At 36.8% G+C, this 26,405-nt stretch overlaps 1 protein-coding gene and 1 long non-coding RNA gene across 2 annotated transcripts in view; one reads left to right on the top strand and one right to left on the bottom strand.

Moving 5' to 3' along the window:
* Positions 1-23,818, top strand: part of LOC114010237 (uncharacterized) — a 31,503-nt gene extending 7,685 nt beyond the window's left edge. The window contains exons 2-3 of the long non-coding RNA XR_003551608.2: positions 17,234-17,372; positions 23,588-23,818. This is a non-coding gene — a long non-coding RNA (uncharacterized LOC114010237). The remainder of the gene's footprint in view (positions 1-17,233; positions 17,373-23,587) is intronic.
* The window catches only part of THSD7A (thrombospondin type 1 domain containing 7A), a 287,968-nt gene that overhangs the window by 232,081 nt on the left and 29,482 nt on the right, over positions 1-26,405 (bottom strand). The window contains exon 2 of the mRNA XM_055804369.1: positions 8,268-8,394. The gene's annotated coding sequence lies outside the window, so the exon portion shown is untranslated. The remainder of the gene's footprint in view (positions 1-8,267; positions 8,395-26,405) is intronic.

Below are 26,405 nucleotides of genomic sequence, written 5' to 3'. Positions count from 1 at the left end.
TTAGTTGATTATTGCTAATTCAGTCTAGTTATTCTACAGCCAAACATATTCCTCAGGATTATGCTTGAGGTAATGATTTTGTGCTTGTTTTGCATGGATTCTTTTTAAGGAGTGCTGAATAACAAGAAGTTAGTTCAAACAAACACATCCCAAAGAACACAACACCCACAATTTTAAAAATAAATAACTGACAATGAATGCCCTAAGAAGGACTATCATGATATTCTTTCAAGCTAGAAGAGTTCGAAGTTTAGCAAATAGAGATTGTCTGGCATCAGAGATATACCTCTTGACCTACTCAGAACAAGAAAAGAACACTTGGAATTATAATAAAGGTTTAAGAATCTCAAGTCATGCAATTCCCAGAAGAGACAGTAAATGGAGAGCACTGATTTCATTACATCAATTACAGCCCAGCTTGTGTGTGAGACCCAATTATGCAGGTGCGATCCTTCCAGCAGAAGAAGTATCACTACAACAGCCCAAGCACAGACTTTGCTGGCAATTACTTTTCGCACTGCAAGGTAGATGCAGAGCAGCCTCCCTGTGTTCCCAACACCATCTCTATAAGGGCACATGATGGATGGCAGGGCATGGAAATAATTTTTTTAGACTAGAATGTTAGCTAAGGAATCAGAAGAGAAGATTTTAGAAAAGAGACAGGTTTGGGGACAGGAAGGAGGAGAAGGACTGAGTGATACTGGCATTGGTAGTTCAGGACTGGAACAAACTGGACCCTACCTAACACGATCTGGTATGAGCTGCAAAAAGACAAAGTGTCATATGCCATCAGAGCATGCCTTCCAAATCTTCCAGTACCATAACCCAATACTTGATCACCCAAAAAATTTTGTAAACTTTGTTTAAACAACATTTAAACTACATTTTCTCCAAACTTTAAATTCATTTAAAACATGCATGAGGTTGTAGTCCCATATACATTTCTTCTAATAGCAAAGCCAGCTTATGCTCCTTTCTTTAAAACAAATCTCTTTTCAAACATGCATTGAATTCTATATATTTATAAGTCAGCTAATAACTATGCTTATACTGCTAATTACACTTAAATTTTACACTTTGTTACTATATAAAAACAATTCTAATGAATTGCCCGAATACTACACCACTGGAAAAATTTGAAAAGCCTAGTGTATTGGAAGCTGTTCCAGAATGTTGCATACTAGTTTTAAAAAGACAAATAAAGTCTAGTTTCAAAAGTCTATAATTTTGAAAACAAAAGTCTTCAATTAGCTAATCAAGGATTTCTGAACATGTTAAACATGCAGGTTTTGTTTCCCCTGTTAAACTGCACAATGAACTACATCCTTGGATTCTGTCCTCAGTTACATTCAGGATGCTCTACACAAAGCTGTACAGAGCAATGCTGGACATAATCTGAAGACAAAGCAATTTTCCTGAAAACTGTTTTTCCATAATGGTCTTCCTGATAATGCAGCTGACAGCCAGGATTTCAAGACACTGATTTTTAACTACATAGGGAATCTGGATTAATAACAGGGGAAAATATTAAGTTATCCTACTCAAGTAAAACAAACAAAAAAAAAATCAGAATCTGCAGAACTAAGAAAGGGTTTGTGGTTGTTTTTTTCTCACATCCAATTTTAGAAAAGATTTATTCAAGAAGTGGTAAGCAATGGTTTCCCATCCTCAGGAGACAATTCCACAGTTTAATATATCATTTGGTATGGCTTGAATATGTTTTACACTTAGTAAGTATCCATTGCATAACTTTCCTCCACTGTCTCTAATTACGCCATTAAGCAAGCTGGTACTTGCATTCGCACTTAAGAGAAGCTGCACTAGAGCTGCAGGGCACAAGAATAGAAAACCAAGAAAAAAATTAATAAAACATTATCTTTCCCATTTAGTAAGTTCCCTTTCTTTTTTAATGGAAACGTTTGTATTGGTAGACTATCTCAGCATTGCAAGGTAATAAATCACATAAACCTCGTATTATTCAAGCTGACCCAACTGCGGGATAAAAGTATCATCACTCACTAATGGCACAACTTGCCCTTAAGCTTTTCTCATTTTACAGTATTTCTGAGGAGTCACTTTGTATCCAAAAATGTTATTCATAACATAGAAAGTGGTCCAAATGTAATGAATCAAAAATCATTCTTGGCCTAAACTTTTTACATAGAAAATGAGCTACAAAATTCTTTTACTGTGTTTACATCATTAACTAATCCAGACACATTTCCAAGAAAAGAAAGATTAAGATCTTAATTAATAAGTCAAAAAGTGTACAAGACATTACACATTCTTGGAAACAACTTCCGAGTTTCAACACTATTTTTCAGCCAGGCCAGATAGTTTACAATACATCCATCACAGACTGGAAAAATAATTATTACTATTACATCAGCATGTTCTCAAAATAGTATGCATGCAATGAAGAGTAAGAAACAGAATAATGAGAAGCACCAATTTACTCATTAAGAGGCATTGCTACTGAAAAGGCAGCCTTGCTGGTTGCTGCGTCAAGTAGCACCAGGCGCGTGGAAGCTCCTTTCCCTATCGGACAGGCTATCATGCATTAGAAGGCTGAGATATTACTTATACAGATGAAGGAAGCAAAGTACCAGGTTTGATTTTGCCCATTCCCTGATTTCCAAAGTCCTGTTTTTGTAGCTGTTATAAAAAGGTCCTATTCATCTAAATGTATTATCTACGAAATTCTCACTATACTACTTTCTTGTATCTGGCAGGAACAACTCTATACCAGGAGTTCTGCCATCCCCATTAAGACTTTCCTCCTTTTAATGAAACTGATTCCAACTGAGATCTTTTCCAACCATCTCTATTTTTCACTTTAGAGCAAAGATAAGGCACCTATCAAAAAAATAGAAAAAACCACTATTTTAGAAGCATCAGAAGCCTATCACAGCATGAACTAATGGTCTGTACCAATTTTGGTGCCAAAATTCAGCTACTAACTCATATTTGACAGTACTTAACATCCTAAAAGTTACCCTCTTACCCAAAGTAGGTGTGTATATACGCAAAAAGTTCTTAAGGGGGGTAAGAGTAGCATACAATTAGCCCACATATTACAGTAGCTGTATACTTTTAATAATAATGGTTTTCCACATAAACTTTCTATGTTGCCACAGTATAGGCCTAAGATATACTATTTAAAATGTTTAAAACACTGTCCTAAACGAAATTTTGCTAGTATACCACTTTTCACGAGCCATTTAATTGCATTGCTCACAAAGGATTGTGAGGACAAAGGACATGTGATTTAGCTCAAACAGCATATTTATACACACTCACATAAAACACAGAGTAAAGATGCAGCGGAGCTGCACATCACTTACACATCACACACACGTCACACCAATAAGAAGGAAAAGAAATTATCATGCAACTCTTATAAACCTTAATCTGACACTCTATTTCAGTTCAATAACTGATTCAGCAATATCAAAGAGTTTGGGCACAGCTGCCAATTCCTCCCAGTTTGCTGAGAAATATTTCTTCCTTTCTTTCTGAAAAATTAAACATTTAAATCCCATGAAGAGGCACATGATAGCGGTTAATTAGGGAACATTTTACAAGCAAAACTAAAAGTTGTCATCAACTCAGCAGGCAAATATTGACATTTTTACAAGCATATCCATGCCACAGTTTAATTTCTGGTTCCAGAGCTCTTGCAGGCAGGCAGCTGCCGCATGAGCAAGTTCAGAACCTCAACACCTACTGCAAATCCCAGCTTTCAGACACTTATTCAAACTGCTAAGTAACATTCCTCCTACATCACTTTCAAATATTTGACAGCCTGGCCATCCATTAAATGCATCTCACAGACATGTCGATGGATCATTATATAATTCTTCCTTACAGCTACTAAAAAATAATGGGATGCATAGGAAGCTGGGAGGGCTCCCAGGTCCCATGGCACCCGATAGACAGGGGTAAAGCAGGAATACAAGTCAGCAGGGTGAAGGCACAGGACTGATGGGAGAAGACCAGTAACAGATTACACTGATTAACAGGTGAATACGAGATACTCTTCTTGACTGAGAAGCTGGAGAGCAGGGTTAGCTGCTGGGCACGTAGCAAACAGATATTTGCAGTGAGAATTGATGCAGCCTGTTGCCAAAAGTCATGCCAATCAAATCTGTGCAAGGGCAACACCAGCTGCCACAGGCTCACAGAGAATAAATAAGAGAAACTAATAAAAATATAAAAATAGAATAAATTAAAAAGGCAAAAGCAAAATAAAGCAATACAACAATAAAATCCCAAGATTCCCTTTCTTCTCCTTTCCTAGAAATCATGCAGACTTTAGGTGAAATCCCATTTCCACTCCAAACTTGAAGTTCTAATGCTAGGTGTAGCAGATATGATTCAGTAATGCTGTCTTCCTGCAGTGGGAGACGGAGCCACAACCACTGCAGTAGGTATAGACACGTACATTCCATTATAGGGGCAGCTAGAGAGGATAAAAGACAGATGAGGTCATAGAATCATAAAGTCATTTAGGTTGGAAAAGACCTTTAAGATCAAGTCCAAGAGTTAATCCAAGACTGCCAAGTCAACCCTCCCTCCAGAATACAGATGCTGCCAGCGGAGCCAATACTGGGGAAAAGGCGATAGAGCTTAACTAGCAGCTGGAACCCAAACACTTTCTTTTTGACAGTTCAAAACTTAAATCTGTTAAAGTGGCATAATTTTAACCAAGCACTAGCACATATATTAACAGAAACATCCAGCTATTTCAGTCATTTTTACATTTTTCTTTGGGTGGTCTGAGAAAACAACATTTTTCCTCTCATTTACACGCCACCACCCACCCACAGGATAAAAACAAACAAAAAAGCCCTCACAGTGTCAAAGTCCAAATATTTAGCATAACCACGATCAAACAGCTTCATACAGTATGATCCATACTGGTTTTAAGACATTGTGCTCTGCAGCACAATGAAAAATTATCTCTTTCAAAACATAGTAAAAACATATGTGCTACCACCACTGTAAAACACATCCAACTCATTTTCAGAGTCACCTGCCGCAAACACTGCTCCCTCTTTTAAAGGCTAAGATTACAGCACTTAGTCACATTGTTACAGCCATAGCCCAAACAGCCAAAACCGTTTTCTAAAAGCCAGCCAGCAGGCAGCCGCCGCGCTGGCCGGAGCCGGGAGCAGCGCAGGACACCCGAGGCAGCTGGGTGCCCCCAGCCCCCTCCCACTGCACTCCCTTCATTGCAAAACGTCAGCTGAGGGCAGATGTGTCGGTGAATGATCTAGAACTTTATCTCATTAACCAGAAACTGTTTCCTTTCCGATATGTTTTGAAACTCACATTTACATTTGCCAAGTGTTCAGATGATGTTTTCAAGTTCCGTATGCCCATCAAGATGACATTTTTATGAAGCTTTAGCTAACTAAGATCAGCCAATTATGCTCAGGAAAAATTCATAGCTTTTGTAATTTAAAACACACACTGAATGCTCAAATTTTAACCTTACTGTCATTTCAAACCTATATCCAAGAATGTTTACTTAACAGATAGAAGATTTAATTAGATAAAGCAAAATGAGTTGTTGGAGAACTTAGGAAGAAATATTTCCTAAATACCTCAACAGTTTTGCATAAAAAACAAAACATTCTCGTGTTTATTCAGCTGGTAAAGTTTTGGCTTTATAATTCATATGCTGTTACCTTGCCAGGGATTGTGTAAAGCAACAGTTTAGTCAACATATTTCTTTTAATCATACGTCTTCTCTATTAGTAAGTTGAGCTGGTAGTACGGACTGTCGCAGCACTCTCCAAACTATCACACTACAACAAGGTATTTTACCATCTCATACCAACATACTCTTCATGTCAGTCCCTCTGCTGCCTTCTCCTCACCCAGGGTGTGTGTTCTCTCTTCTCTCTGCTTCTTCCCCATCTCTTCCTTGGCTGCTACCCCCCACCATCCGAGGCCAGCCCGCAACTGTATATTATCAATGTTAATTAACCAAGCTTCATTCCTCTACAATGGACTACGCAAAATGCCTTTGAACATTCACCGACACTGTCCAGTTAATCTTCTATTGGGTTTAGAACCCATGTCAAACTCATTTTATAATCTCCATTTTCCACTGGCATAAGTTTTTTAAACCATTTCTATTTTACCACTGAACAAAATAAACAACTCCTCATTATTAAAGATTTTAGGAGTCAGACACAGAAACAGCCAAAACTCATTTGCTGAAACCATTAATGACTTTCATTAATGACCAAGGAAAAATTGTTAGAAACAGAATAAATTATGCAGAGTTCAACATTTCAAAATGTAAATGTTTAACAGAAAACACATTTCTCTGTTAAAAAAGCTAAACTTTTAAGCTACAACTAAAAATGTATACATTTCACTGTAACATTATCTTGAAAACAGCATTTTTTAAGAAGTAAAATGGAAAAGAAGGAGATGAAACCTTCCACCCTTTCCTAGTCCATGGCTGAACTTGGAATTCCCAGCACAAATAGTGAAAAATATGAAATACAGGGAAGGTCTTCTGGGTTTGATATTCACCTGTCTTTTGAGCACCACCAAAATATTATTCCTCAATTAATATCTGTCAGAATCAGTAAAATGACATCCCTTTACTGCTACTGTTATTTTGTTTGACCTTGATATCATGAACAAGAATGTAATTATGCTAATGAACCAATTATTTTCATACAATATAGTGATCAAAAAGGCTACCACTCATCCCTCTTCTCATTATAATACCTGAATGTTCTGGTTGTACTTAATCTTCAATTGCTCGCATGTAACCATTATCAACATTTTACTTTGGGTTTAGTTCTAATTTCCAAAATTAAAAAAAAAAAAAAAAAAAAAAAAAAGGAAAACTGAAGTTTAAAAGCATCTATAACAGCATGCCTGATATATGATTTATGTAGGACAATAAGCAAATATTTTGATGTCTGCAATATTTTGCAGGATTTACTGGTATGAATTTGGAATGGCATTTGTCTGTTAGGACAACTACCTGTCAATAATGTAACAGCTACACCATTGTATGCACTGCATATTTCGTATAGTTTATACCAGGGGTCCTCAAACCTTTTAACCAGGGGGCCGGCGCGCGGATGCAGTGGCAGGCAGTCATCTGCGGCTGCTTGGTTTCCCCACCAAGCCCCCGGCGGGGGGGTCTGTAAATACCGGGGGCTGGATTGAGGACCCTGGGGGGCCGTATCCGGCCCGCAGGCCATAGTTTGAGGACCCCTGATTTATATAAAACCAGTGTTAAGGATGTTTGAGAAGACTTAAATTTTTTTTAGTAGTTTGTCAATAATGTAGCCATACTTACCTTCTGAGGGACTTTTTGTCCCATAGTTCTTGTAATTTCCATAGAATTTTGTCCAGTAATTGTTATATTAAACCAAATAATTTGGAAAAAAAAATTGTAGCCTTCTGATTATGAATATGAAGTGTCTGAGTTATTGTGATGTCAGATCTGTAAATTACAGTGGCAAAGCAAATCAATTAGAACAGAGTATGTAAAAGTGACTTGATTAGGTTTTCACTCACTGAAATATAATTCATACAAAACTGTTACCTTAGTCAGACTACCGACTCTACCAAAATAGTGGCTCCACAAAAGCTCCTGGCTTTGTCCCCAAAGATCACAAATTGACTAAAAATAATGCTATTTTAGAGAAAAGAATAATTCCTGACCAGGAGATGAAAGAATCTTTCCAACTTCCATCACCGTAGGATTCTGCTCAAACTATACATATACATAAGCTGCAGAAGAAAACAACATTTTTCTGCTACCGCAGTTACTTTTTTAGTCAAAGCCAATTTACTGAAATATAGATTCACTTATGACAAACCATAGAGTTTCAAAATCATTTCTTTCCTTGAAAGACAACCTAAGTGCACAACAGCAGTTAGTTATTATCACCTAGAGACAGCTTTCTTTACTCACACATATTTATAACTGGAACAAAAATATAAACCTGAAACTCCATACATTTAATTTAGACAAACCGCAGTTTACTGTTCTCCACATAAGAATCACGTCTGCTTTCTTACTCTACTTACAGAATTGCTTTATGCAGATTGTGACTCTCTGTAAATCATGTCTCAGTTAAGCAAAGATAATTGCTATTGATTTAAAAGAAGTTTTACATTTTCTGTAAGAAGTATCAAAGCGTTGACAGGAACGAGACAAACCAATATTCCACATGGAATTCCTCCATGTTTAAAAATTTTTAAGTAGTAGAAACTAAGGATACCTTTCTGCCAGAGTAAACAATCATTCTCCACTGCTGGCAAGGGACTTCACAACTGCCATGATTCCACACAGTGCTAGAGCAATACCACGGGGGCAGGTAACTTCTGTGCAGCAAATTCAGAAGAAACCTATAAATAAGCAAATGAAAAGTCAGAAGGCAGAATTTCAACCAATTCCCTATACGAGTTCCCTCGATAATTCATTAAGGAGAGGATACTAATGGACACTGTGTTGCGATGATCTATACTATGTACAACCAATACTAAATTCAGCATTAATATCTCTGTATATCCAAAACCATATGCTGATAAGCATATTGTAATGGCTCCCTCATTTCAAAGCGTACCATGCCTCACATGTCCCTGGATGTCTTCTAATCTCCCTGAATAGCCCAGTATTTAACTCTCCATAGTATAATCATGTCTGGAAGGTCATTCCATGCATTTTTTGATTCTGTGAAAAATTGCTGCCAGGCATCTGTTTTGAACCTTTTCTCCTTCCATTCTTTTTTTCCAGTTTTGCTATCTGATCACATAACGTCCATCCATCTCAAAGTTCTAATTTAAGAGGACATTCCACTGAATCATGGCTTAGTCCTGCCTGTACTTTTCCAAATAAGTTGAAAGAGATTTTTATTTTCACCCTGAAGCTATTAAAAAAAAAAAAAAATAAAAAGTAAATACAGTTACCTGTCAGCCATTACTATCCAATAATTAAATTTTTACAGAGGCTTATAAAAAAAGTTCAACTTTTTCACAAATGAATTGGCCCAGACAACCAATTGATATAAACATCATCCAATATATTGAGCACATCAGCACCAAGTAATGAACAGGACAGGCAGAATGATTCTGCATTTATACAATCACGCCTCCAAGTTTCCTTAACTAGAAGTAATATGCCAGCTAAACAGAAAGTCATAACCATTACACATTCTCTTCTGCTCTAGTTTCTCTATGTCCCTTTTTGGAGTTCAGGGAAATCCTCAGCCTTATTGCTAGTGTAAACACCCTCTCCTGTCTTCCGAAGGACACAGAAGAGCATAACAAGTTTATTACAAGAACGTGGACCGCAATAAGGACCACTTTTTCATTAGTTGTATCCATGTTTGCCTACATTAAGAAAATTCTAGAATTATACCTAATTTCATTTGAGATCTTCCTACCCTGTTTTAGCTTGTACTGTTAAAAAAAAAAAAAAAAAGAAAAAAAAAGGGTCAGAAAACTTTTATGTAGCCAAGACTTCATGCAAAGAAGTTTAAGTGTTATCTAGATCTTATTGTACAAAGTGTTTCCACATTTAAGCTGCAACATTATGGTTTTATATTGACTACTGTAAAAGAACTCCAGTAACAGACAATTGTTCTTTGCACCTTTATGACAGTAAGACTATGTTATTTGAAATCCCACATTCCAAAATCATTTTCATTTTTTCTTCATGAGGAAAGCTGAAAATATAAAGCTCTCTAGTATTAGAAAGCAATGCTGGTCTGTATAGCAGTATGCCACCACTGCCCAAGTTGGGGACTTGGAGCAAGAAGCCTATTATAAAACAGAATGAAAAATCCTTTTGTTTATTTTATTTTATTGACAATATGAGTTAGGTGCCTCCACTCAGCAGTAAATCTCTCTCAGTAATACAGGGAAGTGAAAGTTGATCTTCCTGGGCTTTTAGACTTCTTTGAACTAACAGACTGTACTGGTTTTGGCTGGGATAGGGTTAATTTTCTTCACAGCAGCTCATATCGGACTATGTTTTGGATCTGAGACGAAAAAAACTTTGATAACGCAGGGATGTTTTAGCTATTGCTGAACAGTGCTCACACAGCATAGAGCCCTTCTCTGTTTCTCACCCATCCCACCAGCAATTAGGCTGGGGGTGCACAAAAAGTTGGGAGGGGACAGGGCCAGGACAGATGACCCAAACTAGCCAAAGGGGTATTCCATACCATACATCATTGTGCTTAGCAGTAACAGCTAGGGTAAGGTGGAGGAGGGGGAGACATTTGGGGTGATGGCATTTCTCTTCCCAAGTAACCATTCTGCATGATGGAGCCCGGCTTTCCTGGGGAGGGCTGAGCACCTGACTGCCAGTAGGAAGTGGGCAATGAATTCCTTGCTTTGCTTTGCTTGTGTGCGTGGCTTTTGCTTCACTTACTAAACCGTCTTTATGTCAACCCACGAGTTCTCTAACTGTTGCCCTTCTGCTTCTGTCCCTCCCTGGGGCAGTGAGTGAGCAGCTGTGTGGGGCAGAGCTGCCCACCAGGGTTAAACCATGACACACATCTACTCTAATTCAGGACATTTTAGATCAAGCTCTATGGGCACAATTAGGAACTCTGATATACAGATATTCAGATGAGGCAATAGGGGTTAAATCTCACCCATATGTTAAAGTCCCGTCCCCATCCCCCCACAAAAAAAAAAAAAAAAAAAAAAGGCAACAATTTAAACACCCCAAGAGTTTCATACAAGCACCACAAAACAGCTTATTATATACAAACAAGTTAACCTGAGTAATGCACAGAGCAGAACAGTCAAAAGGAACAAAGTTCTTTTCGGTTGAACCTCTGAACTGTTTCAAATAAAGCCAATTTCAGCCAACTTTGATAAATTAACTTTATTATGAGCCTGATATTTCACATTCAGCTTTCAGCTTGACGCAAATCTTTACAGCCTCAAGAGTGAATTATAGTAAAATCCTGACAAGTCCTTACCATACAAACTAGTTTCTGCTAGAGGGTGGATTGCCTATTCTTGACATTTCAAAATAAATGAATTTACATTTAAGGAATGAGATATAGTTCATATTCAGAGACTGGAACTCTTTCTGGCTTTTTCCAATTAGATAGATGTGAAATAAATATCAATAAGACAAAGTTCATTTTCTTCTTCCTTCCTAAGTTTGAAGCTGAAATGCTTCAGACTTCAACCCTAAGGCCTTTGGTCCATCAAGCCTTGCATGGCAGCAGTATTTAAAAAAAAAAAAAAAAAAAAAAGAGAAGTATCCTCTGCAAAAGCAGAACGACACATGTTCCGGTGACTCAGTTTCAACCCTTATGACTAAAAGTGCAGCTCTGATAGAATCCAACAGACAGTTGATGTAGATGTTCTCCCTCTTCCTGCCACATTTCTTAAAAGAAAAACAAACAAACAAACAAACCCACCCCCCCCCACACACACCCCCAACTTATTCTGAGCCTTCCACTAATAAAGAGGTGCCACAAACAGCATTCAGAAGCAATGCATATGCAGTGAAGAGCTGTCATTTGCTGCCATTTACCACAAGAATCTGCAACAGATTGTTCAAGGAAGCATCATGACACCAATCCAGCACCCAAAACTTATAACCAAGAATATGAATCCTGTTATTTGACTTGCAAACAGAAACCTGACTACTAAAATTAGAATGCCAGAAGTATCTCCATTTATTGTTCCAATACATAGAAGATCATGAGTTAAAATGAATGTTTTAAAGAGGGCCCTAAACAGATGATTTTCCAATCAGTGTAGTAATTTCAGTTACTAGAAGATACAAAACCCAGGAAAACGGGATCTTCCTCAAACTTTTTTTTTTTTTTTTAAGTAGCCTTGATGTGATGACCTCTTTTTCACCATATGATCCATTTTTATCATTCCTTGGCAAAAGGTTCGGCTAAGCATAAGTAGAAGCGTTTCTTTCTAGTTGTGCTCATTACCTTTGTCATTGTTTTATATCAAATTTCCTGTAAACTACAAAAATAATTATGTTATTTTACTGACAGCTGATAAAATGTAAAACTATCACTATTTTCACTGGGGTTTATTTGAGCTTTATTTTCTAATCATCATTTCATAAACCTCATATTCAATAAGAACATCATCTTTCAATGTTTGTTTGATCTATATCTGCTCATTTCCAAAACAAATGGTCACTGCTAGGGAGTTCTTTTCCATACAGATTTTTTCCACGCCCTATACACATTTCAGCTTTGAAAAGATTTTATAATACCTCATTCAATCACAACTGTTATACTAATAATACTATGAATGGCACATTTTTGCATTCTGTAATTTCTATGTAGATCCATTAAATAGTCCCAGATTACACTACCTAATGTTTACACCTTCTGTAGAGTTGAACTGTATGAATACATGCAGTTCAAGCAATTAATTTTCAGATAGCTAGCCCCACGTCACAGAAATTATAATTTTCTAATGTAAAATATGACCAGAGCGTGTGCACACACACACAGAGCATTTTTGATAGCTCGCTTTTGCTTTTTCCTCTTTTGGTTATAACAGAGTTGGAAAATTTTTCATTACATTTGGGCATACTATGTGAGAAGTTTCCAGGCTTTTGGAAACCTGATCTGTAACGCACATCATATAAAGGGGGGTGGGGGGTGAATCAATCAACTGAACAGGAAAAAGTTATATATGACAGACATTACAAGCTCATTGAAAGAATCATTTATGCAATTAAATTCAAACTGAAGTATAAAGGCAAATCTTAAACTCCTAATTTTGCATATGTAACCCTGTCTTGAAATTATGCGTCTCGAATATGCTAGTAGTCCAAATCCACTTTGGATCTTTTCTCTCCTCATTGTCTTTTCCAACATTTACATGTATCTAATAGTCCTATCTGCAAATACACTTTTATTGTAACACAGGAAGAACGAATATTTTTACAACTGTACATTTTGTAAGCCACAGATAAATCAGAACAGAATAATAATAAGCTCAGAGATACCAATTTTACGAAGAGGCTTACATTAAATAAATAAATTTAAATCACAGAATTCCCACCACGGCTATAAACACTTTGGCAATGGAAGGTATTCTTTATATTTATTTACACAGTCTGCGAGTCCTTGGCCCCAAGCAGGCTTTTATAGGGACATAACTACTGCCATATCTAAGCATCTTTAAATGACATTAAAATGAAAAATAGTGTAAATTTAAAAAAAACCATTATGAAATATTCTGTTTGGTAGAGATAGCAGTCCATCTTAACAGGGACAAATAATAACAGACAGCAGGGAGATGGGTGAAGGTTTTAGGCAAATGAGTAAAAAGGTATAATAAAGGGAACGCTATAAGCATTGCAGGGTCCTGATGCAACCACTACAAGTAAACTCAAAGGAAGAAATGAGGTTTTGTCCATGATCACTGTTCTGCACATGGGAAGGGGGCGGAGATTTTCTTTTCTAGCCTCCATAGTGACATTACTTCACTTCTGCCACTATGCAGAGAATTTCCATTTCTGTCATTTACAGCACACTGTACCCTTTGCCTAATTGTTTAAAGAAAATAAATAAAATACTTCCCCATAGGAAAAATGTGTTCTGCCTCCTTTTTTGTTATTTGGAGACATTTACAGCTGGCAGAAGGGCAAAGAGTGAGTGACACCAGTGTGAAAATTTAGAGTCACCATCCCAATTACTTTAAGGGTCAATATACATAAAAGAAAAGGGCAATCATCCAACTTCTGCTGTAGCATTTATACACAGCATTATATTGTGATTCTCCTTTCCCTCTGCCTTGGCTATACTTAACCAGAATGAAGATATGAAATATTTAATTCTCAGACCTTTTCATTTCCTTGCATCATTACAATTCCAGATCACTATCTACTCTGCTTTGTATCTGGTTTTGATGCCACTGAATGCCTGGCTTCAGAAAAGAGCGAAACAATTCCTGTGTGACTTTACCTAATGATTCTTTCACATTATACTTCAGGGACTGACACAAATGGAAAAAGTCTTGGAGATTGTACTCCGTAAAATACCACTGATTGCATTGCAATTTGAATGTAATTTGAAATTCACCGAGGACTTGGACCATAATTTATATTTGCCAAATATATGTTAATTAATTCTAATGACATTAAAATTATCTTCCATTTTGGTGCTATCATACGGCAAACAGAAATGAATAAAAAGCAATTCATTCTTACTAGATTCTATTTCATAGTACTTACAAAAGGATCTTAAATGATTAAATTTCACAATAATATTCCACAAGAAGAAAAGTTCAAAACCAGCTCTTCTACAGATCATGGAAATCAGTCACTTAAGCTCACTAAAAAAGTAAGTAAATTAGTTTTCAAATGTAAAAAAATCATGTTCTCAATAATAACTAAAAGAAATTTGCTTTAAGATATGATTAGTAGTAGACAGGGTACCATCACTCAATTTCTGTTTGCATCCAATTTCTTTCTAGATTTGAGGGATTCAACAGACTACTAATTAACATTACCTACAATTATTTTTACGTTACTTGATCTTTTTAAGATCTAACTACAGAGATAATGAAGGGTTAAATGTTGTCATGTGGTCATACTTAGCATTAATTATCTATGTGTATGCATACACGCAGATATGGCTTAATGAAGCAGTCTTGTAACAATAATATTAGACTAAGTGCAATCTCTGTTATCACAGAGCCATTAGCAGATTCCTGCAAATTTATGATCTCAAAGGACACTTAAAAATTAATAACAACACAGTACAATTGTGTCCATGTCACAAAAGTCCTGGTACACTTTGCTGTTTAATTCACGTTTCACGACAGCACTCAAACCCAGAGTTGCTACAAATCATCCTTATGCTGAGCACTGCCCTCCTGAGCACTTACTTCAAAATGAGCCCTCCATAGTATTCATTGTCACTTTTCTTGGTTTTTTGACTGACATCTGTGTGTAGAGGACTTAATAGTTTTCTTGTGCACTGAAATGAAGGTATAAAACATATGTAAACCTGGAAAATACACCCTCATTCAGTGCTAAACTAAAATGTGCCAATCCACCATGCTCCATAAACTAAGAGTAGGCTTTTTGATAAACGTCCAGGGATTTAACTACAGAAATCATTAAAGTGAGTGCAAGTCATACAGCTAAAATTTACTGCCATAGAAAAAGTCATCTTTAGAACACACCTAACAAAATCTGAGTACAAGCTGTGGCACCTAAATACTTTAAATAAGCATTAGAGAAAAAATTGTTGTGAGGCTGCAGCATAAAGCTGAAGACAAAACACAGAGCTTTATGATGCCTGTGTCCAACAATCGTGGTAATATATTATATGCATCTTATAAGTGTCTAATTCTGTCTTCTATTTAATTTGACTACCTAAATTGTCTCTAAATGCCTATCTGCATTTGCATTTTAATGAATAATAACTGTTATTTATTCAGCACAGTCTATTTGCATCTCAGAGGTTCCTTTACAGATTAATATTTCTTATTACCTAAAACAAACTATACATAGATATTCAGATTTGGGAATTACTAGCAAGCGAGCAAGACACATGGATAGCGTTATGATTTGGTCAGCCTGTCGGTCTCAGCTTTAGCTTTTGCACCTGGACTTCAGGAAGTTGCACTGCAGTTCCAGGGAAATGAAGCATTAAAGAGACTGCTCACAGAGATGCCTCAAGGAAGATTTCAATTTATGCCATTCTTGCCAAAGAAAGTTCTGTAAATCACCCAGGATAAACGAGTAGTAGTCACTGCTTTCCAAAATTATACTGATAGTAAAGAAAATACTGGGGTATATTGTGATCAAAAAGAAAAAAAAATTATATCAAATACCCAGGCTTGTGTAAATTTATGAACCAGACTGACCAGTATATATAGCGCCTTAACCATGCAAGTCCAACTAAGATCAGTGAGAATGTTCAGCATTAATTCCAGAAAGTGCTTTGCACCTGCGTCAGTTTGAATTCTGATTTTGACAGTTACACTTCAGTAGTCACTCCAGTGATTTCCTTACTTTGATTGGCATTCTTTACAATAATAAAAATTAATAAAAACCAAACTTTACTGCTATAGTAAATACAATTAGATATTTTACAGCTGTGGATACCTACAATATAAAGAAACAAACCTATGCAAGCACAGAAGTGACATTTGGATTTCATGTTCATGACTGTTCTCTGTCAGATCAGGTTTAAATGTCAAGCTTCTGTAAAGAGATTTTCTCTCTGTAAAAAGAATCTCTCTCGCCCATACATTTTTCTCAGGAAATTCATATTCCAGCACCTTAGAAAATACTTTGTATTCTTCTCTTATTTACCTCCCTATTTCCTGGGATAAAGCTGACCCTAATCTAAACCAAGCACTCATGCAATGGGCTGCCCTAAATTTTAAAACTATCAAGTCAAGGCTGCGCTCTCTGAACCTACTGTCTTCAGATTAACCTTTTATCATACAGAGAATCTATCTAAAAATAGACATAAGGTAGATACCTAAGCCAGCCTCCTAGGCAATGCAGCTTAAGGATGAAGTCAGTCACTCTCCAAGCAGACATCTAGAATAAATGAAACACACCCTTAAAGTGCTTCTGTGTCTCCTCCAGCTGTAAGTGGATCTTACGCTAACTCAGCGATACACACCAACACCATAGGCAATGAAAATAGATCTGACCTTATGAAAGATAGTAACAAACGTTATAAATTTAAGGAGCTGGCAATATTTACACACACATTTTGCAAAGGCATTCTGCCTTAAGAAGGCTGCAGGTAGGGGACAGCACTTAAAGCCTAAAGCCAACACCATAATCTAATTAAGAAAGGCATTACAAAAAATTTTAAGAAACTTGGGGAAGATGAGAAAGAGTAATACCACTGGACAATGTATGGTAAAAGCTAGGAGAACAAGGATCATCCAAAAAGAAAGCTACAATCAAGCTACGTTATCCCTGGTTAGAGAAGGTTCTTAACAGCCTGGTCTAGAGATTTCCTTTAAATACAGGAACAGAGAAAGCATAGCTCTCAGAAGATTCAGGTCACTGACAAAACTCAAAAGCTAGATAAGACACTGGAGCTGGTAACGAGATTCATTATCATACGGTATAATGTTAAAACAACTTGTAGTTCTGTATTTTTGTAACTGGTCTCCATTATTACAAATGTAGGTTTTAAAATAAAAATTATTGTACCCAAGTATCTTGTCTACTGATGATCCCAAAATATCACTCCATCAGACAAAGCAAGACTCAAGAAGGAACCATCAGTGCCCACCAGCAAAGCGGCAGTGCAGACTCCCCGCCTAGTGCCAGCCTGGCAATCCACGCTGCTATGGCAAAGGCAAACAAGAAGAGCTGCTACGCTGAGGCTAGCTTGGTAAGCCTATAGCATTTTGGCAAGAAGCAACATACAGAGAAGACAACCTACATCAGTTCCTTTATTACTTGCTTAAGGTTTACTTTTTATTGTCTGCAAGCTGTTACGTTTTGCTGGAACCTTAACTTACATTTCTTGTTTTCCAAACAATATTCAGTCCTACGAAGATGTGGTACACTGAGAAGTTATCGACTTAAAAATTTTTGTGATGTTTAAGCATAACTGTGTTAGCAATCTCTGGCTTAACTAAAAAATTTATGTAAGGTAAAATGCTAAGGGAAAGAAAAAATTCCATTGCAGCATAGCATTTTTTAAAAATCCTAGGCTGTTAACAGTGTTAGTTACTTTCCTATCTAATTATTTTTAAATAAATGAAGAAGTAAGTGAAGATAGGCCCACAGTGTTTCAGATATGTCAAATCACATAGCTGATAATGAAAGAGAGATAAAGAAATAAGATCAGAGTACACAGCAGATTTAAAGAAAGCATATAATCATTGCATAGTATGAGATGGCCTCTGGGCTGCAGTCAGCCAGGAACCCCTTTTAAAATTATTATGGTGATACAACGGAGTGTTTCTGGTTCAAAAAGTTAGAGTACTAATACCGAGTGAAGTCCTTGCCCCATTTGATTTTAATAAAGGATTAAGGCAAGGAGGTAGGTACGTGGGTTCCCTAGGGCCGCATCCCTAAGGCTTTGCACAGTGGTTCTGGGAAAGCACTGTCATTGCTGCAGAGTTTTCAGGATGGGCCTGCAGCAACTTTTTTGATATGCCGATAACTCTGCTAACATAAGAAAGCCAGAATAGATGATAAAGATCATGATGTCTGGAGACTATAAGAGAAATGGGACTTTAGTAAAGATAAGCCAAATATATCCTTGTAAACTGACAAAAAGGGTCTTAAACTAGCCAGCTTAACTCGATAACCACGAATACCAATGAATCAGAACAGTCAGATACAAAGGAACATTAAGCCTAAAAAGTGATGAAGAAAAAAGGTTAAATCATATATTTTAAGCTGTTAGCAGTTACTGAGAAAGACTGGTTTCTGATGTACAAGACCATTACGTGGTTTATTCTTTTCTACAGAAGTGGGACACAATAACTTGTCTCCAGAGGAAAAAAAAACATTTTAAAACATTAAAATTGAAATAAAGTAAATTTCCCAGTAAAGTGAATAAATAGAGCTAAAAAGACTATGTGATAGGAGGTACAGAGATGCAGATAGAAAGAAAACTGGGCAGATCTCAGTGGGCAGGGAAATGTCAAGGTCAGCTAAATTCATTTAAACATCCTTTCACAGGCTTCCCATGTAAATCCAACATTAACAAGAAAAAGAAATAATCTGCAAAAGACCAAGGGCTATGACTGGAAATGGTAAAAATACACAAGTTCATGAAGACATTTGAGCAACATAAGAATGGCCAAGAGCTCCAAGTGCTCAGAAATTTGGCAGAAGCTGGAGGAATATTTAAAACTGCAGAAGCAAAAAAGGAATGTAGTAGTGAAAAGAGAATAAAAGAATCAAACAATGCTAAGACAAACAAATATATGATCTATAAATATCCAATTAAATGCATTTGTCTTCAAAATATGAAGCACTGAAGTCCAGTCCAGAACAGCGCTGGGCAGAAAAATTCTCTTCACATACATCAAATTCCTATGTTTTCTTGAAGAAAATGAAGAGTTAAATAAGAAAAAGCAGAAACAATACTTTGAAATTCCAGATACTGAAGATTTTTTCATGTTTTATAATCAGATGCATGCATACTTCAAAAACAAAAACAATTCCCTTTACCCCAACTCTTCTTCCCATGCACCAAAAAAAAACAAAAACCCACCACCAAAACCACGAGAACCCAAAGCCTCAACTACTGCATAGATAATTTCTAAAACAAGCAAAACAAACCAAAAAAAACCCACTGTTAAGTGGTCAAAAAATATATACGTTGCTTTCACCACAAACTAGCCTTGTTTTTCCCGTATTCTTCTATCCTTCCTTTTACATGCCGTGAATATTTTCATTTGAAGGTTTGCGTATTGAAATGCCTTGTTTATTGATTGACGCTGCTAAAAAAAGAGTCTATTAGCATTGAATAACATTAATTTAATCTTCAGTTAAGAATTCTTTATTTGTGCTTCATTGTGCTGGAAACTTAATACTTTTTTTTCCAAGCACAACCGCACCTAATCCTAAACAACATATACAGATGACAGTAGCAGAGTTCATTATAATAAAAACATTTTATACATTTGGCTTCCACACTCTCATTCAGCCAAATTCCAGGGAAACAGCATACAAAACATTTGTACCACTTCTTCAGAGAAAAAAAAATAATAATAAAACCCACCAAAAAAACCTCACAACAATCCACTGATTGACAAGCATTTTAATCTGAGAATTTTTAGCTCTCAAACAATGAATTCTATCAAAAGGCCACATTATTCTGCAAGTTTTTGGTGTATACCTTTGTATATAACTTCCTCCCATTTTTACTTTTCATGACATACATTAAAAATAAAATTTAAAACAACCTATTCATCTTTCTAGTATGTTGACTTTATGCTTAACAGAAACCACCAGTAACTATTCATCCAGGCCAGTATCTGCAGATACAAAATGAAACAAATGTTCATCTTAGATTCTATTTAAAAAGAGCAAGCTTTTAAATGGATTTTAAAAGAAAATTAAATCAATTTTAAAAGAAAATTAAATTAATTTCTATTTTAGTCCATATTGCTTGTATTGCTTAAAAAAAACAGAGAACACTTCAGTTTATCAGGTTTTAACACCTGTTTCTGAGTACAAGGACTCAGGGATATGAGCTATCCATACCTGTACAAGAAACTAAAAAGAAATAAAAAAATACAACCCTTCAGCATGGGCTACAATCAGAGGAGAACAGCGACTTACTTCTAAACCTGGTGTGCACCAAGAAACACCCAGGAATACAGCATCAAGTCCATCATGTCACAACTTGTCCCTTTCAGGAAAAGTGCTAAACTGGAAGCACAGAACTAGCACTTCTCTCTAGGATGCAGGGCTTGAGATGTAATTCTCCAAGCCCCCTGCAGTGCATGACACAGAATTTCTCAGATCACTGAATATCCTTTTAAAGTATCAACTGCTGAACAAATAGATGGAAACAAGATCTTTATATATATATATTGACCATTGTTCCTTTCAGAATTCATGGGTTTCCTTAGCCCTCTCATGAGCAGTCTCTAAGCACCTCCCCCACAGTACAGTGTATGAAGACCACCCACCACCTTTGTTCCCTTGTCCTCTTTCACTGGAGAAGAAATGTAGGCAGCAGAAGCTTCTTCTAGGTTGTGCTGAATGTATCCTTCTAATGCCAAAAAGGCACAGAGTAACTTCTCAGAGACAAATTTTGTCTTTAAGCAGCAAAGGTATTTATTTCGTGCAATGTTGGGGAGCTAGCCAATTCGCACCGAACGAACTAGCTCCGAAGTTTTCAGTGAAAAGTTAGGTATTTTATACAGTTTCCCTGAGAGGTTACACAACATCTTTACATACATACTCATTTGATTTTGACACCCAATCATTCCATTCACAGTAGGAGGGATCTAGGTGGAGTAGACCTTTTAATTTTCTTTGTTCAACGATTTCCTGACTTGATGGTCTCCTTGTCTCCTTCAGGTGCCCACCTTATCTTTTCTAATTATTCAGAGTACATTCCTTTCTCAACACAAACAGCATCACCCAGAGCATTGTACCAATGTCATCCTGACTAATTTTTTTTTTTTTTTTTTTTTTTTTTTTAAGACCTTGTTCTGTTTCACTTCTAGAGTTATGATGGTCTGAAGACCTTAAGCGAGGCAATGTTGGTGGCACAGGTAGCACCTTTTTCCTCCCAAACTGGCTGGGGAGTGAATGATGAATGATGTACCACTTATCTATAGGATGGATGTACTTATGTTTATCTAAAAGTTGGGAAACGTCCAAGGACCCTTATTGCTAACATGACGGGTGTAATAATTGCTAAGTCCTTGGATCTGTCATCTTTAAAAAGGCTATCTGGTCCTAAGTTCCTGTTGTTTATACAACGTGGCAAAGACAAGGACTTAGATCATGGTCACTAGTTCAGTGAGATATGTAAATGAGTTCCTGGAATTGTAATGAATATGTAAACGAATTCCTGAAAAGTTAATGAATAGGTATGAGTTGCTTGTATAAAGAGGGGACTGAAAAATCCCTACGGTGTGCATGACTTTGGCGGAGCAATCCCCCATGCACCCAGTGCTGCCAAATAAAGATAACCTCTGCTCACTCGAATATTGGTGAGTGATTCTTTAAAATCAGGAGAAGAAAAAAATAATAAAAATCAGTCCCTTTTCAGACACAGATCCAGCAAACTTCAGAGCTAATTGCAACTAGGATGTTGTTCTAGGATAGCATTTCTCTTTATGTAGTGATTTTTGTAATCATATACTTGTCTCTGCCATTAGGTTATAGAAAACAATGTCAGAAAAAAAATTATTTCTACCTATTTAAGAAAAGCGTGGGTCTGCAATTGCCATTAGTTCTTGTCTGTGTAACCATTTCAGACTCACCTGTGAGGAATTTTTATTTTCAAGGCAGGGAAGAATAGTATTTACTGTGCACAGCCCTGTTGTGCCAAAGGAACAAAGCACTGCCAGTAGCTAGCCAACAAAACCAATAGTCAACCAAGTTGACTGCAGTTCAATTTATCTGCAAACAGGTTTGGTTAGTTCAAAAATCCTTGTAACTCAGAGAAAGTTAAGAACAAACATGCTGTTTTCACAGTTTGAAGAGGGAATAACCTTTTTTGTTCTTGTAGTCCTTGCATGCTTGAAGACTATGATTAGCCTCACTTTTTAATCAAGCAAACAAAGCTAACATTTTTTTTAGAACATAATCATATAATCAAGGACAAACTCCAAATCTGCTACGTATTTTCTAAAAAGCCCCCAAAAATGATATTTAAAAGAATTATTTCACACTTCTTTGGGAATATCAGCTAGCATTTCTCAGAATGGTCACTTTTATCAAGTCCCCAGTTAAGAACTTGCTCAATAAATTAACCACTCTAAGTAAACATTTAAAGCAGATGCTAGCAGAGCTTAGAGAAATTCTATTTTTAAAAGTCGTTAAACTTTAGATACTGTTATATGCTATTATATCAAAGTCAAATATGAAACTTTCTGAATGTGTGGCTCAGCATCAGACTACAAGTTTCATGTACATCTGGAAGCTGGTTGGTGTGGGATATGCAAAATAAAACAATTACGAAAAATTGTTGATCAAGGGTCATTTAGTTCTACTGTTATATTGAAGCAAACACTGTTGAAGTTACTAGAAATTGTGACAGCACTCTATAATCTGTGCAAATGCTCAGGCCAAACAATAACTGTGATACAGTGGTGCATGTTTTCACTGGCAAAAGCAAAATGACATAGAAAGACATTCCAAGGACATTTCTTTTTTAATGTCTAAAATGGCCTCTTGTGATTCCTGGAACTGAATGAACCTAGACAGGGTGTAAATAAGAGCAAAATCCTACCTCATGTCACCACAATTCACTACTACAGAGGAAAAGAGAAAAAAACAAAACAAAACACAACAGTTCAGTAGAAATAGATTATGTGTTATGAGTGCTTCATAGGAAAAGCCCTTCTGCAGCATGATTAGCACACATGATATATGCTTACCCCAGAGTCTGACAAGCCTTATGCCCTACACATTCACCTCTGCACCATTCCTAGAGATAAACAGCGATTTCTATTTCGCTAAGGAGGAATCTAGCACATACATGGGCTTGTTCTGGACAGGCTGAAAATACTGATCACGTGCACTTCTTTGCAAAAGCAGCAGGACCCAGATTTTCAAGCTACCTCTCCATTTAACGTGCCAAACATCAGGAATTCCAGACAAAAACTTTATTACAGAGCTAATAGAGACTCGGGGAAAAACTGTCATGTAAACTTATATACTTACACAAAAAACTGTATGTATCACTTACATGTAATTTTTACTTTTGCTTTGCTTATTTATATAGGTCAGATGTTTAGCCCTGATCTGGAAATAAGGATCCCACAAACTCTACATAAGACTGACCAAAGTATCTCCAAGAGGGTGTCTCAGGCTATCAGGGGCTTATTCTTATTCTGTTTGAACATTTTTGCTCCCAATTTTGTTTGAAATCCGAAGTCTTGTTTGCCTTCTTTCTAGGGAAATTTACACCATCCCGAGGGGCCATCTTCTCACAGTGCTGGCAGGCAGGCAGCGTGCAGCTAAACTTGAGAAGGAATGCGTGTACCCAGACCCTCTGGAGTATGGCAGATACATCATTATAAAGGTATTATTTACACTTTCAATGCAGAACCAGCTCACACATCATGTTTGAATAGAACAGAACAGACTATTTTAGTTGGAAGGGACCTATGATGATCATTTAATTCAACTGCCTGACCAATTCAAAGCTGACAAATTGTCCGTATGTTAAGGGCATTGTCCAAATGCCTCAAACACAAAGACAGGCTTGGGGTATTGCCCACCTCTCTAGGAAGCCTGTTGCAGTGTTTGACCGCCCTCTTGGTAAAGAAATTTAATTGAGAGTCCAAAAAAACAAAATACAAAGCTTGTGGTGACAAATTTGGTATGTACAATACCCCTGGAAATAACAAAAACATTTAGCTACTTCAAGTAAACAAAGCTTGAAGTAGTTCCTGTGCCTGGCCAGGTCATCATATACCTTAGTTACTGTCAAGTGTTTTATATTCGATACTGCTTCATGGCATTTACACAGGTACCATGTAAAACATGCCAAATATTTCTAATTCATCTTCAAACCCAACACTGTCACTGAGTCTTGAAGACAAAGACAATTTAGGGCATCCTAAGAGCAACATGTTCTTTTACTCTCACCTGTTTCCTTCTCTGAAAGCCAGCTCACAGAAATCTATGTAGCTTTTTACCGCATGCTACACAGATGATGCCCAGTAAAACCAAGGCCAACACAGAATCTCTAGATGTGCCGAAGCAGCTACTAAACATCTCCTGAAGTGGGGCCATCTTCTGCAAAAGAAATTCCTGTCACAAGACATTAATTCCTCCCTGGAAGTTTCTAATCCATTAAGATCTTGGCACTAACATTCAGAATCTACTCTACAAAAGGCCAAATTGTATTTTACGAGCTACCATAAGAGTTTTATTCCCCTGGAACAACAGAGATCAAGGTCCAGAGCAATATGCGTAAGAGCATGCTCAAGGAGATTTGGCCAGTTCTGTAAGGCAATACTGAATATTCACTAGAGGAAAAGGCAGAATGACTGTCCCAGTTGCAATTAGCTAACCTCTTAAAGTGTAATATCTTGTGCTGCAGCATGCTTCAATGAAGGCAAGTAACTATTAACAGAAAATATTTTTTCCCCCCTAGTGTATGCAATGAGAACTATAGATTCCAGTCCTCTGGACAAAGATAAATACTAGGCTTATCACTAAATGTCTGAGCCGTTGGTCTGCCTGGCAAATTTGAAAGCAAGAATGGATGTTCCTCTAGCTCTTCTGTTTCCTGGCATCTACAACTAGTGTACCAAGCTGAAAGATTATGTCATTTATACTTTAGATAAATCTACAAAGCAAACATGGAATTAAAAATAGTTTTGGCTGTCTCAAAATACCACCTTGAACAAAATGCACAATTAGCCATAAAAAGAAGTTAATGGGCTTTAAACAGGGACCACAAATTCAATTTCTTCAAAACCGCTTATGATTTAAGACCCGAGTACCAAGAAGCTTTCAACTTCTATCACGCATTTCAGTCAAATATGGTCTTGTTTTACTGTTAGTTACAACAAAGACACTGTTATCAACCTACTTGCACCACAGTGCAGTTCTCTTGTATTGAATTGTTGGCAAGGACCCCCAAAACCCATGAAGGCTTTCACTCCACAACCATTGTGCACAGAGATAAATCTGATAGCAAACATATCTTGTTACACTGGAACCATTCTCTCAGATTCTCTCCTTCAACGTAACCTTACTTGCTTTCACAGGTTTTTTTAAGTCTTCCAACAATGACTTCATATAAGCATTGTAAGTGGCCTAACAACAAATTGTCATGGCGATTACCTCTCACAAAAGCAGGGAAACCACTGCACAAATATCTCACACAACATGCCTTCAAATTAGACTTCTGTACGTGTAGTTTTAACACCTGTCTACCCTTTTCACAATATTCTTATTTACACAAGTCATTGTTTAGCATTCTTAGATTAGGATCTTCTACAAGAAATACTATATATAGGAATGGACATATGGGACACTAAGGCACAAGAAAAGCATATAAAACCAGATGTTTACATCTAAAACCATATAGTGCAAGTATTAGTAAGAAAGAAGCCTGAAAGACTCATATTAGTACTTGGAAATTTGTGTGAGAGAATGCTACCACATCTAGTGCATCTGCGATTTTTACAGTTTCTTAACAAACTGCTAATTCAGGAACAGAGGTTCCAACCAAGTGTTGAAAAAGTAACATTAGGTTAAAACGCGAGGAATTAAAATGTATTTTCTCCTTGTCAGAATGTAAATTTAGGCCAGAGGTCTGCTTTTTCTCTCCCTAGGGAAGGTTTAGAAATGCTTATTGTCCCATTTTACTCTAAAAATTTAGCCCATAGCAATTTGCATCTGTTATGGTGGATACCTCGTATTGCTCACATATCCAGTCTAGGTTACTTTACTGGAATTCCTTTCAAGATTTAACTGATCAGTATGAGCATACAGTCTTACTCTGGCTACAGAATTAACATTCTCACCCAAACCAATTCTCCCAGTGAGAGGGTTTTTTGTTGGGTATACAAAGGACAATTCACCACGCATGAAAAAAAACCAAAACCAACCCAACCCATAATGTTCATTTCCATTACACACATCCTTGTGATTTCATGAAAAGAGTGAATAATACATAAGACTATTATTCTCAATGAAAGAATATATGTTAACAAAGCATACTAAACAAATTCTGATCTCTACTGTATCCATGCAG

The sequence above is a fragment of the Falco peregrinus genome, chromosome 5 (assembly GCF_023634155.1).
Source record: "Falco peregrinus isolate bFalPer1 chromosome 5, bFalPer1.pri, whole genome shotgun sequence".
NCBI classification, from domain to species: Eukaryota; Metazoa; Chordata; class Aves; order Falconiformes; family Falconidae; genus Falco; species Falco peregrinus.
This window is presented reverse-complemented; position numbering and strand designations above follow the sequence as displayed.